The 14,421-nt window shown below is 39.5% G+C and overlaps 1 protein-coding gene across 1 annotated transcript in view; it reads right to left on the bottom strand.

Annotated features, from left to right (window-relative positions):
- The window catches only part of LOC125902777 (sickle tail protein homolog), a 152,329-nt gene that overhangs the window by 43,570 nt on the left and 94,338 nt on the right, over positions 1-14,421 (bottom strand). The gene's annotated exons all lie outside the window — the stretch shown is intronic.

Below are 14,421 nucleotides of genomic sequence, written 5' to 3'. Positions count from 1 at the left end.
TCTGTATAATTTTGTATAGCAAATTTTAGTTCATATTTTTAAAGTTCTTTATCATTTTGTCTGTTTTCTTTGACTAAAGTGGTCCTGACCAAATAAGAATAGAAGTGACAGGCAAAAATGAAACAAATCTTTTTAATTGACTCTTTCTGGTGTCTGGTTTGTATTGGGTCAACCTGTTGAATGTCTGAGTGCTCATAAACCCCTGACTTTTCGTGCTCGCTGTTACTGTAGGATGCTGCTCACGATGCCTGCTACAGTGAGTGAAAGAAAAGCGATTGAATGGAAATCGAGGTGAGACCTCCACCAGCAAAGGCTAATGGTGCATTAACATGCTCCTTGGATTACTGTTCTTCTGAATTCGGTGTGTTCATGAGCTTAAAGTTGTAATGTGGAAACAACATGGGTGCTACAAAGATGATGTATTATATTTTATTGCTCAAGGAAATGTATCAGGTGAGCCACGAAACATGATCAGGAGTCATTTTTCAGATTATTCTGACACCACATGAATGCAACACAAGGCTGCAGAGGTAATTGGGACGTCTGCTACTTGCCACTCAAAGAACAACAGATTGTTGGTCAGTGACATGTCTGCAACATTGTTTTGAAATTACAAAGCCTATCTGCATCATGTGGGATGCTCAATCAATGCACTAAAACAAATATTGTATCTTTATTAATGGGAACTTATACATGATGACTGGTAATGCATTCAGAAGAAGTTTTGTGGGCGGCAGCACAAGCTGTTGAACATGCGTATACTACGACAGAGTCTCATAGAGAAAATGACAACATATTTAGCAAAACGCATCAAAACTCAAAAGGTTTGATATATTTACATGTTTCAACTCGAAGGAACCATTTCTGCAAAACGAGTTGGTCTGCCAATCAATCAATAACAATGGCTGGGTGCTCTCAGAGACCAAAACCCACTGCAGGAAAACCTGCTTTTACGGAGAAGCCCTGCGTAGTTATACAGGTGTGTGAGTGTGTGTGTGTGTGTGTGTGTGTGTGTGTGAGAGAGAGAGTGAGAGAGAGAGAGAGAGAGAGAGTGAAAAATGTGGGAAGAAATCCCAGCGTCAACATGCTCTTATGCAACCAGTGAATCAACATGTGTGTAATGAGACTGACTTCACTCTGCTCTTCACAGCAGGAACATGTGGGTTTACACCACTCTGACACACAAACTGTCAGGACAACTGATTCTTCTGCTGCCTGCTTGCGTGTTAAACAACCAAAGCTCAGTGGTTCCAGCCTCTGACTGCCAGGCTGATCCCAGAACAGCCTGTGCAAAGAACAGCCACTACCTGTTTGCTTAAGGGCAAGTATTACTATGCACATACTGTGTATTATTAATCTGGGGTCTTCTTGTTCAGCAGAAGTTTTTTTTTTGTACACACACTTTCTATCAATATGCCTGTTGGGGATTTCCTTCCTTTCCAAGAACATGGTTTGTGAGTTCTTAGTAAACACATGCCTGAACTTGTCTGGGTGGTCCCACAAAGCCAGTTTTACATATCAGGTTTTCCCATCATGGAGTTCTGTCAGCCATTTAAACTGAAGCTAGTAGCATGAGTATCCTCATCATGCTCGTGCTGTGCATCCAAGTGAATCTCAACCAACCTTTATTTGAAATTCTTGTGGAAATCGCAAAGTCTTCAATGATGCCAGAGATGTCAGTCTGAATTTTGGGAATGATGAGCATCGCATCTAGATTATTTCAAATACTTAGTTTTTTATGTTTTTCCTTATCTAAATCAAGGGTCTAAGGATCGTGCTGTGTGCTGTACAGATTCTAAAACCCTCTGAGACAGACTAAGACTGATTTTAGGCTATAAAAATAAAACTGATTGTGATCAAATCTCAAGTTGAGTCACATTTAACTTCCTTGTTATCACAATCAGAACCATGTCAGAATTCTTAATATTACTATTTGTTTATATACAGTATCAGTAAAGTATCCATGGGATACTATATCGTGGTAGTAATCATGGGAAGGTTAGGGTTAGGAAAGATCCATACAGTGATGTAGTAGTTGTGTTGTTGGGTACACTTTATAAACAGCTGTTGGTTTGAAGAATTTCTTAAAAGAACAACAAACTTAATGACTGGAAAAACTGATCAGTTAAAACCAGAAACTAGAATTACTCCATCATGGTTGTATGCCTCCCTAAACCAGTCAAGTTTCTCTTATAGTTTACATCCATGTCTGTGAAAACACGGATGCTTCACACACATCTTCCCATCAGCAGTACAGAAGATCTAAACAATCAGCAGAGTTTCAAGGTGGACACCCAAGATCCGTGTCACCAATTCAGTATCTCACCAAATGTCTCCCCTTCTGTTCCTGAGATATGACACTGAGTAATGGCTAGAAAAGTGTTTTTGCAGAACATTATGTCACAGTGAGGTTGACCTTAACCTTTCGGATATAAAATGTCATCACTTTTTGATGGCTGTTCCATCGGTGTGTGAGTGTGTTAAATCTGTGTAACAGGTGGAACCTTGTATGGTAGCGTCGGCCACCAGTGTGCGAATGTGTGTGTGAATGGGTGAATGTGACTCATTGTGACTCTTTGAGCATGCCCTATAACCATAACATTAGTTTGAGTCAAATCATTGGATTGGTAACTTGTCACTGAATAGCATAACCCTAAACTAATGCACCCTGAGAAAACCCATGCTGACACAGGGAGATTTCCTAACAATTAGTCCCAGGCCAGCCAATTTCAACCCAGAACCTTGTTGCTGTAAGGCGGTAATGCTTACCATCGCACACCATGCCAACAATATGAGTGAAAGGTTCGAAACACTGTAGCAGCTGCTAAAAGCCTTCTACACACCAATACACTCACTGAAATGACTGTTTGTGGTAATATTGAGCAACTGCATGGATCTATCAAGGACTCTGAAGCAGACACTGTGAATTTGATTTCTATGGGTTATTACTGTAACCAGTTGGTTCTGAGCTGCCCTGTGTAACCACCACCCACAGCTATAGGCATTGGGGTGGTGAGCAATGTTAGCCAGGCAGCAGGCAAAGGCGAGGATAAGCATGCTGACCCCTGGCTTCATAGACTATTCTAGGGTGGCAGGGCTCAGCCTTAGAGATAGGTAGGGAGCTGAGATATCCAGAGGGAGCTTAAGTGGAGCCTTCACATTAGAAGGAGCTAGTAAAGTTAGTTTGAGCATCTGATCAGGCACCTTTCTTTAGGGGTTTACTGGGCAAGTCTAATTGGTAGAAGTTCCAAGAGTAGACCCAGAACATGCTGAAGAGATTATATATCTCAACGCTTAGGAATCCCCCAGGAGAAGCTGGAAAATGGAGGGAGAGGGATGTCTGGGCTCCCTAGCTTAGCACCACTGTGGGTAAACAGCAGAAAATGGAAGGATGGATGGAGTTATTACTGAAGTGCAGTTAGTCAGCTGATGAGGATTTGTTGTACTGATATGTGAATATAGAGGATGTTAATGTTTGGTATACAAGCTTGGATCGTGGACCCTTTCTACTTTCCATCAGAGGGGCCTTTATGGAATCAGAGCCGACAGCAGTAGTAGCCTACTTAGATCTGCAGCAGTTATGCTTGCAGTAAAGCAGAGCAACAATGTGAGCATAGCATGACAGCTTTAACAGACCATCTTAAAAGCTAAGTATGTGAGTGTGACTATTGCTGTCTGCTTGAACTGGCACATAGTTTTGTTTTGATATTATTACTGTGAAGAGGTGAAACAGACTGGGTGTATATGTATGGTTGGGTGCAGTGGCGGCTGCTGGTCTTTCAAACAGGGGAAGCTCACTTTACATCATAAAATTTGTCATATTGTAGCGAGGCAGTAACTTATAAAAGAAACATTTAATTGAAGACATTTTTCAACCACACTCATGCCATAGAACCACAGCAAAACACCCCTCAAAGATTTTCAGATGGGTTTAAACACCCTAACCCTTGTTTACAGTGTGTGTTGTGTGTGTATTGTACAAATGGTGAAAATTAGCTATATGGCTTCTGGAAATAAAAAACTCTGGAACACACGTCGCCTACATCGTTGTGAGCATTTATACTTCTGCGGTGGTGTGCCTGTGTCAGTCTGCAGTTACACCTCCAAAACACTAGTCGGTGGCGGAGGTTTCTGTGAAGTGCTGTAAAGTTTAGTTGATTCAAAACACACATTAAACATGGCTTTATAGAGACAATTTGAAAAACCTTTATCTGAGCACATTTCCCCCACAAATACACCATGCTAACATTATTAGCACAAGCCTATGGCATTTTATATTGTATAAATTAGCCTAGCAACGAGCGATCTTTTCCTCTTCTCATATAAAACCAGGGACAATAGTAACATTTAACAAAGGTAACGGCACACAGTTTGGCTCCATTACAACTCGCAAAGTTCACTGACAAAACAACTGTCATACTAAACATGTATATGGGGCATTCTACCGATTTTGTGCAAAGTGCTGTCCCTTAACAAAAAAATAACAAAAATGATATAATTGAGTATTTAGACATAGATATTTACAAAGATTATGCTATGACCTATTTAAACCCAGGACATTAAATGATAAGCTAAATAAAAACAAAATCACCATTTATAGGGTAATTTCTATTGGGAAGTAGCTGTCCCCAACCCTGACCTCTAAAATTCAATTCATGTAAATAACACTTATAACATTTTTCATATTTTTTTCAAAAGTGCAATTTAAAACATCTTTGTTATTAAGTTTAAACATAAGTTGAAAGATTTAGATGTATTGTGGGATTAATTTTTAAATTAAGAAACTATGCTAAAAACTAGTGTCCCTTGTTTTGAAGTCACTACCGAAACACAAGAGTTTTAATGCTCTGGTTGAATCTGGATTTTAGCCACACCGCTGAATTTCTGAGAAGGGGGGTAGTACTGCACCCCCGTCCCAGATGGCTGCATGGTAAGCCGCTGACTCCCATCATTTTTTAAATAAATGTCTTCCAAAGTCTGAAAATCAGTGTGTAACTTTTAAAGTTGTCACTACCAAACACATGTTCTCTTCAATTATGTAAAAATTTAATTTAGTTTATGCAAAATATTATGTTTTTCTGTGTGAACAACTTCAAACATGTGACATGAGCCATGTGACTGCTAGCATTCTTTAGTTATCCTGAAAAATAGCTAGGAATGTCACCACCGAAACAGTCACTACTGAAACCTATGGTAAAGTTTCTGTAGTGACATGATCATTTCGGTAGTGACAAAATGGAATGGTCAGTAGTTAAACCCCATAATTTTGTGGTCCAAAGTTTTGCTCTTCTCTGCTCTACTGTGCTCTACTCTACCCTGGTCTACTCTACTCTGCTTTACTCTATTCTGCTCTACTCTACTATACTATACTCTACTTTGCTCTACTCTATTCTGCTCTACTTTGCTCTACTCTACTATACTATACTCTGTTCTACTCTGCCCTACTCTACTTAACTCTGCTCTATTCTGCTCTACTCTACTCTATTCTGCTCTGCTCTACTCTGGTCTACTCTGCTCTGCCATACTCTATACTCTGTTCTACTCTGCTCTACTTTGCTCTACTTTGCTCTACTCTATTCTGCTCTGCTTTGCTCTATACTTTGCTTTACTCTGGTCTACTCTACTCTACTTTACTCTGGTCTACTCTATAATCTATTCTACTACACTCTGCTCAACTTTGCTCTATTCTACTATACTCTTCTCCACTCTATTCTTCTATGCTCTGCTCTATTCTGCTTCGCTCTACTCTACTCTGCTCTGCCCTCTCAAAAATTAAATTGTTTTATTGACCACAAAACATTTGTCTTTGAATTTGTAATTCCCACCATAAGGCATACATTTGAGGAAATATGATGCAACCTTAAAAACTCTATAATGGTCACTACCGAAACAGTGCAGTCACTACCAAAACACTGGGTGTTTTGTAAAAAATAAAGTATATTGAGTTATCAACTAAAGTATTATGATGCTAATCGGTTACATTTATGTTCTGTTTCATCAGTTATTAACTCTGAAATCAATCTGATCAGCGTTATGCATTTTACAAAGAAAGACTGCATTTAGATTTTGAAGAATTCTATAAATTGAACTTCAAAATTTGTTAAAATATTAATTTTTATAGATTTAGTTGTGAAAACCTTCAGTCAAAATTTGTAAAAATTTAGACAAGGGAAGGGACAAGCATAACAGGTTGATATATTTTTTTTGTATAATATAATACTATATGTTTCGGTAGTGACAAATTTTGGGAGAGGAAAAACATTCCAAAACAGTCTGAAAATACAATATAAAAATTTACAGTCATTTTACTAGATATGTGACCTTTACATATGGTACAATATATAGAGGGACAAAGTTTTGGAAATAAAACATACAAAATTTCAAAATATTTCCAGCCTGACTTTGCACACATTTGGTAGAATACCCCATATATATATATAAATATCCAGATGGGACTGCACTTGAAATGCGAAGCACTGTCAATCACAAAGGGGTTCAGCCTTCTAGACAATTCCTCTAATCATCATGCATACACCGAGCATCCTCTCCTGCCTACCGCTCCATTAGGTCCCAGGGAAGCTGAGCCTCCCTGGAAGTGACGATTTTGTCGCATTTATCCAATGACCGTCTTGCTTTGCTGCATGAAAAAAACCTGCTCAGCGCTGTCTCATAGGAATGCTTGGAAGCTCCGTGTCCGCTGTGCTGACACGAGAATGTATGACAGGGAGGTCATGTTTGAAAACTGGTGATAAACAGCTGACGTTTGAACATCATAGTCATGATGTTAAACGCATCCGAGTACACGTTTAATGCAATGTAAATTCTTATTTTAATGTAAATTCAATCGTGCATATTTGACCATTTCTTCTATGAAATTTTAGGGGAAGTTCAGCCTCCCTTGTTGTCACAGAGCAATCGCCCCTGGTTGGGTGTGAATACTGGTTCCAACAGCAGGGATTATTAACATCCATCTATTGAGAACAGATTGTGCCCTCTAAATTACTTTAATTCACAAACAAGATGGAGCCATTCCTGCAGCATAATATATGAATGCAGGTGGAGTCATAATGCCCCTGAGCCTGCCAATGCTAATGCATTCAGCTGGTGGAAACAGGTAGAAAACATTTGTGCATGGCAAAAGTTTTTCTGTATTTTATCTTTTAAGCACAAAAAAAAAAACAAAACAAAAAAAACTAGAGACCATCTTGCAACTTGCTGTAAAATGAATGGGGCCCCGTTGCTCGGACCACACCCATCCTCAACAAGGCCTTCATTTTTATCTCAGCTATACACCTGTAAAGTTTCATGACTGTGTCTTCAACGGTTGTGACATTATTGTGTTGACAAAATCTGTCCACAGACAAACAGACAGACAGACACAATAACACCTGGCAAAGTACTCAAAACCACTTCTGTGGTAGTTCCTGGTACATTAGGTGTCACTAGGACTACATTTTTCCATGACGACACACATCCAGACTCGCAAGGTGACAACAATACCAGCCGTCGTGACGGCTGGTGAATACCTTGTCATTCATGACTGTGTCAACATCAATATGTTTAACTGGTTTTTGCTAGAAAGCATACCAAGAATTAACACTAGAATTACCGCCCCACTGTTGTATGTTGTTCACCAAGTTGCACTTACAGTTTCTATCCATGTCCATGAAAACATGGATGCATCACGCACATCTTCCCCAGACAGCACAGAAGATCTATACAATCAGCACAGTTTCAAGATGGGCACCCAAGAAGAGCGTCACCAATTCATTATCTGGCCAAATATTTCCTTTTCTGTTCCTGAGATATGACATTGAATAATGGTCAGAGTGTTTTTGCAGAACATTATTATGTCTCAGTGAAGTTGGCCTTTGACCTTTGGGATATAAATGTAATCACTTCACCATTACATTCTATTAGACAATTATACCCTATTAGTCAATTGTGTGAAGTTGAACTTGTAACTCAAATTCTTAAGTTATGGCAAAAAACATGTTTTGTGACGTCACAGTGACTTTGACCTTGTAGCTTTGACTACCAAATTCTAGTGACCGTATTCTTTAGTCAAGTGGACATTTGTGTCAAATTCGAAGAAATTTCCTTATGGTGTTCTGGAGATATGACATTCATGAGAATGAGATGGATGCAAGGTCTCAGTGACCTCTAGAACCAGAATATACAATAATAAATAAACACAATTCACCAATAAGAAAGTTTTAATGGGTGGCATAGTCACATATGTTTAAATGAATCTCCAGGTAGAGAAAGCCTGAATTATAATACGTAGAATTAGAACAGGCTGATCCATGTTCCAAGCCACATTTGATGGCACGGCAAGTGTGATACACTACACTGAAAAAAACACTCTCAGGAACATAGTATTTCAGTGAATTTTTTAACTATAACAACCATCCATTATTCACCCAGTCAGGTTGAGCTGGCAGAATACCCTGGATTCATTGTTATGTATGGTGTACTGTAAACGTGCTCACTTTAATTCAGGCTCTTTTTGAAGTCTTGGTCATGTATAGTTTTGTGTCTGTCCTTCTCTTACGTTCCCACCATTAATCATGTTAACAAGCATTTCTTCTTTCTGTGCTACACAAAGCAACAAATGTGACTCAGCAGAATGACAGAGCCTGATTTTATATGGCACTCACTCTGCCCCATTTACATCATGCTCTGCAGCTCTACTCTGTCTCAAGAATATGCTGATGAAAAATCCACAAAAACAAGAATTTTAAGATCAAACTGACATTTTTACAGCTCTGTGAGGGTTTGGAAAATACTACATTTGCAGACATTCCAAGATTAATTTAGTCTCAGAACCTTCCCAGTTTATAATGTACATGCTATTTTTGACCAAATACCTCAATATTGTTATTGCAACAATATTACAGGGTTGACTACTGGTGTTATCACAAAAAATATTTTTGATAAATAATCATAAGTAATGTGGATATAATGTAAGTGGGTAGAGGCAAACGATAGCTACAACAGTCTGGTAACTTCAGAAAATTACATCACTTTACTGTGATGCAGCCTTTAAAACCAGGAAAGGAGAACACAATATTATGATATCCAAAACCTAAAACAATATATATCTAGACTCATATCACCATACCAATATAATATAGATATATTGCCCAGCCATACTTCTATTATAAAATATGTAGTTCACAGATGTAACCTGTAGTAGGCATGCACACATAAGCAATGAATAGCAGATAATCACAAACTGTGATGTTATGTTTGTATCATTAGTTATGTCGTAATACACATAAGCCCTTTGTAGATGAGAGTTGTGCAAATTTGCAGGAAAGCCCAATCAGTCTTCGTTCAGCATTGGCAGTATAAAAACAAAATCGGGGAGTGCATGCCGCCTATCTACTTTTGTTGATACAGAATGTGCCTTTTTCGGGGCAATGGGGGGCGTGAACAAGTAACAAAACATGTGGCTCAGTGTGTGACGTAAACAGTGATGTGGGAGGGAAGCCACGGCTGGTCAGTCCTTTCGGCGATTCTCTCGTAAATCGGCCCGTTCCTCACTGTCCCCATCATCTGACGGTTAATGGCCTCTTCGTTTGCGAGGGCAAGGAGCACGCACAATTCCTTGTCTCCCCAGTTGCTCATCTTTATAGTGTCTGTCAGGCTTGCGTTTCCCTCTTGCTACTAGCTGCTCGCTAATTCCTGCTATCAGCTGTTTCCTATTTATCCATTATCAATTCAGTATGTGACCAAATGTATCCCTTTCTATTCCTGTTCCTTATGTAATGGCCAGAAAAGTGTTTTTGCACAACATTATGATGTCACACATCTTTGACCCTCTAGATATAAATGTTATTAAATCATCATGTGATCCTGTTAGACATTAGTGTAAGAATTGTTGAGTTATGGCCAAAAAAGTTTGACAACCAAATTTGAATCAGTTCATTTTTGAGTCCAAGTAGATGTCTGAACCAGATTTGAGGAATCTCTCTCAAGGCCTTATTGAGATATTGTGTTCATGAGAATGAGACAAATGCAAGGTCACAGTTACTTTGACCTTTGATCACCAAACTCTTGTCAGTTTATTGTTGATTCTAAGTAAATATTTGTGAAAAATTTGAAGAAATTCCTTCACAGTGTTCTTGAGATGTTGCCTTTACAAGAATGGGATGGATGGACAACCTGCAAACACAATGCCTTTGGCCTTGGCTATGGCTGGCACAGAGGCAAAAAAAAAAACATAGTTAGGAGTGGGCATAATAGAAGGGTGTACCACAAAGAGAGATTAGTGAGGTTTGAGGTATGTCATGAAGGTGACTCTCTATTCTTTTAAACTGGGTAGATCACCATGGTAACTTATGCTACACAGCTTACCTGGTCAGGACCCAAAATGCCATCTTGTCAATGTGAAAAACATGGACAACAACACAACTTAGAAGCGTCGTGCATCCATCAGCACACCTTCCACTCCTCACGAGCCAGCTAAGGCAAAGACAGTCTGACTCTGTCGAACATGCTTTGGGGCACAGCCCTCAGGGTTCTCCTCAGTCAACAAACAGATGGAAAGTTCGACACAAACATGTCAGTCAGCACATCAGACAAGCCGCCGCCTTCATAACAACCAATGAGTAAAACACCACAACAGATGACGAACGCTGTATATGAAATCATTCCTATTTACTATGTAGTGCTTAGATACACTTTCCAACATTCTATTTAAGTGTCTTAATTTTGAGTGTAACATTTATACACAACATACACAATAGTCCTTTTTCACAGCAGATATCTGCACTGGTACATACTTCTTCCAGGAAATAACCACAGCCTTATACTATCCAATGGGATAAAAGCTGCTCCACCTACTCGACTTCTACATGTTACCACACTGCCAACCACATACAATCTGTAACTGTGTCACAAACTCAAGCAATACTGTGTGACAAAGTTAAGCTGTGAACAGTGCATGTGGCACTTGCTAAGCTTGACACACATTCAGCTCAACCTGACTCAACCCTAGCTGCTGCTGATACCAGCTGTCATACAGAATCGCTGCCCTCCACACTGCCAAGCATGCCAAACTGCAGCCTGTACAACAAAGAATACAGAACAGACTGCTCTGGGGGCTTCTGGGCTCACCAATAATAAACCAAATAATTAGAGCTGTCATTTTTCATGCAGCCTGCAGCACAAATTCCTCCATCTTTCCAGTTGACTGCAAGTCTCTGATGCACAAACAGACTAACTTCTCAGATGCACAAGCTTTTGCTGTAGTCTTAAGCTTATCTCAACCAGCTGTAAAAGAAAGTAATGGTAACACTTGATTGGAAGGGCTGTGCATAACACTGACATGACACTGACATGACACCATTACAACATGACATGACACCTGCCATGTACATGAAGGGGTCTTTATGAAGTTTAATGACTGATGTCATTAGATGTCATTTGGGCAAATACTCAATTTTAAATGTATAGTCGACATTGTTTGAGATGTATTTGGTATGACAGCTTGACATTAACCAAGACAACATAACCTGTTATAAACATGTCACGGCAGGCCTAATTGGCACACTAAGAGAATCTGTTTAGCTTTAACAAGTCATTCAGGTAGTCAACAGGTTTGTTTTCCCGAAATATGAAATGTATTGTTGTGCAACTACAATAAATTAAAAACTCTCTTGACTTTTGTATCACCTCTGTCAGGGTAGTTAAACACATTTAACAGTATAATAGTACTTAATTATATCTCAGTGAAAAGTACAAATGTACCACTGAAGTTTAGGTCGAGGAAAATATTCATGACACAGGTATGATGTTCTTATGAGAGCCAATATGAAAACCAACCACATATGACAGTTTAATGTAATGTTAACACACAGAGCTTAATGGTTTCTCTGAATTTGATAATTCTCCTGTTATGGCATGTTTATGTTGTCTTGGTTAATGTCAAATTGTCATAACAAAATCATATCAATGTTAAAAATGTCAAATCGACAAAATGATACCAATGACGACAGTTATAAACATTCATAAAGACTCCTTTATGTTGATGAGAGGTGTCACGTCAGTCTTGTGCACACCCCTATAAAGTGTTGGCAAAGTAATATGGTAAAGTTGAAATTAACAAAATGATTAATTTAAGCAGTCTGACCATCACTTTTAAGGGTTGAAGTTTTACCACAAACACAATTCAGTAGGTGCTCATTATGGAAGTTCCACACCCTGATCTAAACGACGAGTTTTTCAGTTCAACATTAATCTGTTCTCCCGTGTAACCTGTTGAGTTTGTGCAGCTCCTGTTCCAAACTACAGAAAAACACAGCTTTGTCAAAAGTTCTGATTTAAGTTTGTGCTGTCTGTGACTTACCTCCACACGAACACAGTCAATAATCCTGTAGCGGTGCAGATGAGAGGTGCACAGAAGCCTGTGTGACTGAGTGGGTGACACCATTCAAATCTATCTCTTTATTTCAAAAGGGCGTTGATCTCTAAACCTACACAGAGCCGACATGTCATAACACATAAACTGCCAGGAGTCTGAAAATCCAACATAAAATGAAGCCTGCAGTGTAACGTCCTGACCAGTTACACAAGGAGAGCAGGCTGTCAATCAAATGATTGTTCCAGCTAAAACTGAGTTGACACAGATTCCCCACAACAACAAAATCTCCTCTGACTCAGTCCTAACTGGCTTTCAGGCAGCATCTCCTCTCGAAGCACGCAAACTCCCTCTAACTCACATGCACGCGCACACACACACACACACACACACACACACACACACACACACACACACACTATCAGAGTTGGCATTGTACATTTCTGCAAACCACAAATATGTTACAATTGTACATTTCATAGGTATGATATCAACATTTCCAAAGTCACATACTTTATAAGCTAACTTTGTCATCGGGAGGTGGAGGGACCAACAAAGACCAACAAACCACATAAGTGTTTGTGTGTTAGCACTCTACAGCTCTGCAGTAACAGAAAAGCTGGCATCAATTCTTATCAAAGTGAAAAGAGACCCATGGGATAGCGTGCTCATCCTTATCAGCAGCCTTTCCTTTTTTTTCCCTTCTTATTGGGTTGAGTGAGGAAACCTGCATCATCCACTGTGCAGTGACTAAGATTCAGTGAGTTGATCATGAGTGTGTATGTTTGTGAAGATGTTGCTTGTAACTGATTCCCCTTCCTGTTTCACATAATCATGCTCGTGGCTGGATAGGAAAACCCAGGGTTGACTGAACTAGTTAATAACCAGCTTTGTGATTCCGGAGATCCAGATGGACAATGTAAGGTTTCGTCAAGCCAGATAACTGAAAGATATCCTGGGTAAGCTGAACTAGGTGAACATTTATTCTGGTGGTATTTACATGATGACTATGCAAAGCCCAAAAATGTATAGGGGCTGTGACCGTGCTGCGGCCGTGCTGCCTGCTCTCTCCGGTTTTACGCCAGGCTCGGCTCCTTTCAAAGACTCCTTGCGAAGCACTCCTCTGGGGTTTTTTCGGACCTAATTGTATTGCGGAGTTTTGCACAGCAGCGACTGGATCTTTGCTCTCAAACCACAAAAAAATGTGATGGCACAACAGTCTCCTTCAGTACATTATTCTATGCTTTCTTTTGATTTTCATATTGGCTAGTCATCCTGTTTAATTTGTATTCTGATTAAATCGGAACCGTTGAAACAAGTTGTAGGAAGCCTCTGCAAGTAACTGGTTGCTGGCAGACACTCTGTGCTGCAATAAAATGGTTAATCAGCAATGCCACGCATGTACAGCCGATGCGCTGCTGGTTCTGCCAGCCTGAATAGAATATAATGTCTATAGCCTTACTGTTGTGTACAGCCTTATAGACTGAGCTGAGTAGTGATGCGCAGGTCGACCCGTAACCCGCGGGACCTGCAAATGGACCTGCGGGTCGGGCAGCAGTGATCGTCTGTTAAATCGGTCTGTAAATGATATTCTGACATTATTGGGTATTACTGTCATGGCATCCGAAGGTACTGATGCGTTGAGCAGGCGACAGTCCGCGGTCGTTTTCAAAACACACTTGTGTCACGCACTCCAAAAGAAACTTGTTGAAACTTTAAACAATAATTTATTGTACAAAACAGGGGAAACAAACGTTGACAAAAACGGTTCCATAATTCATATTAAGTTCAAAAGATAACGAAAAACAGCTACAAGTTAGAGGGAATAGTGATAAAGTGGTAAAACTTGGCAATGATCCACAGCCTCAGACGGATGCGCTCAAGCTCGCTGTGCGCACAAGCTCAGTTGGTAGGCGATACTATATTTTCACATTTTTAACAATGCAATTTAAAAGTTTTGATTTTTATTGATATCCTACATTTACCAACAACAAAAAGACTACATTTAGCACCAAAAAATATGTAAAAAAAAAATAATAATGGCCTAATACTAA

The sequence above is a fragment of the Epinephelus fuscoguttatus genome, linkage group LG15 (genome assembly GCF_011397635.1).
Source record: "Epinephelus fuscoguttatus linkage group LG15, E.fuscoguttatus.final_Chr_v1".
Taxonomy (NCBI): Eukaryota; Metazoa; Chordata; class Actinopteri; order Perciformes; family Serranidae; genus Epinephelus; species Epinephelus fuscoguttatus.
This window is presented reverse-complemented; position numbering and strand designations above follow the sequence as displayed.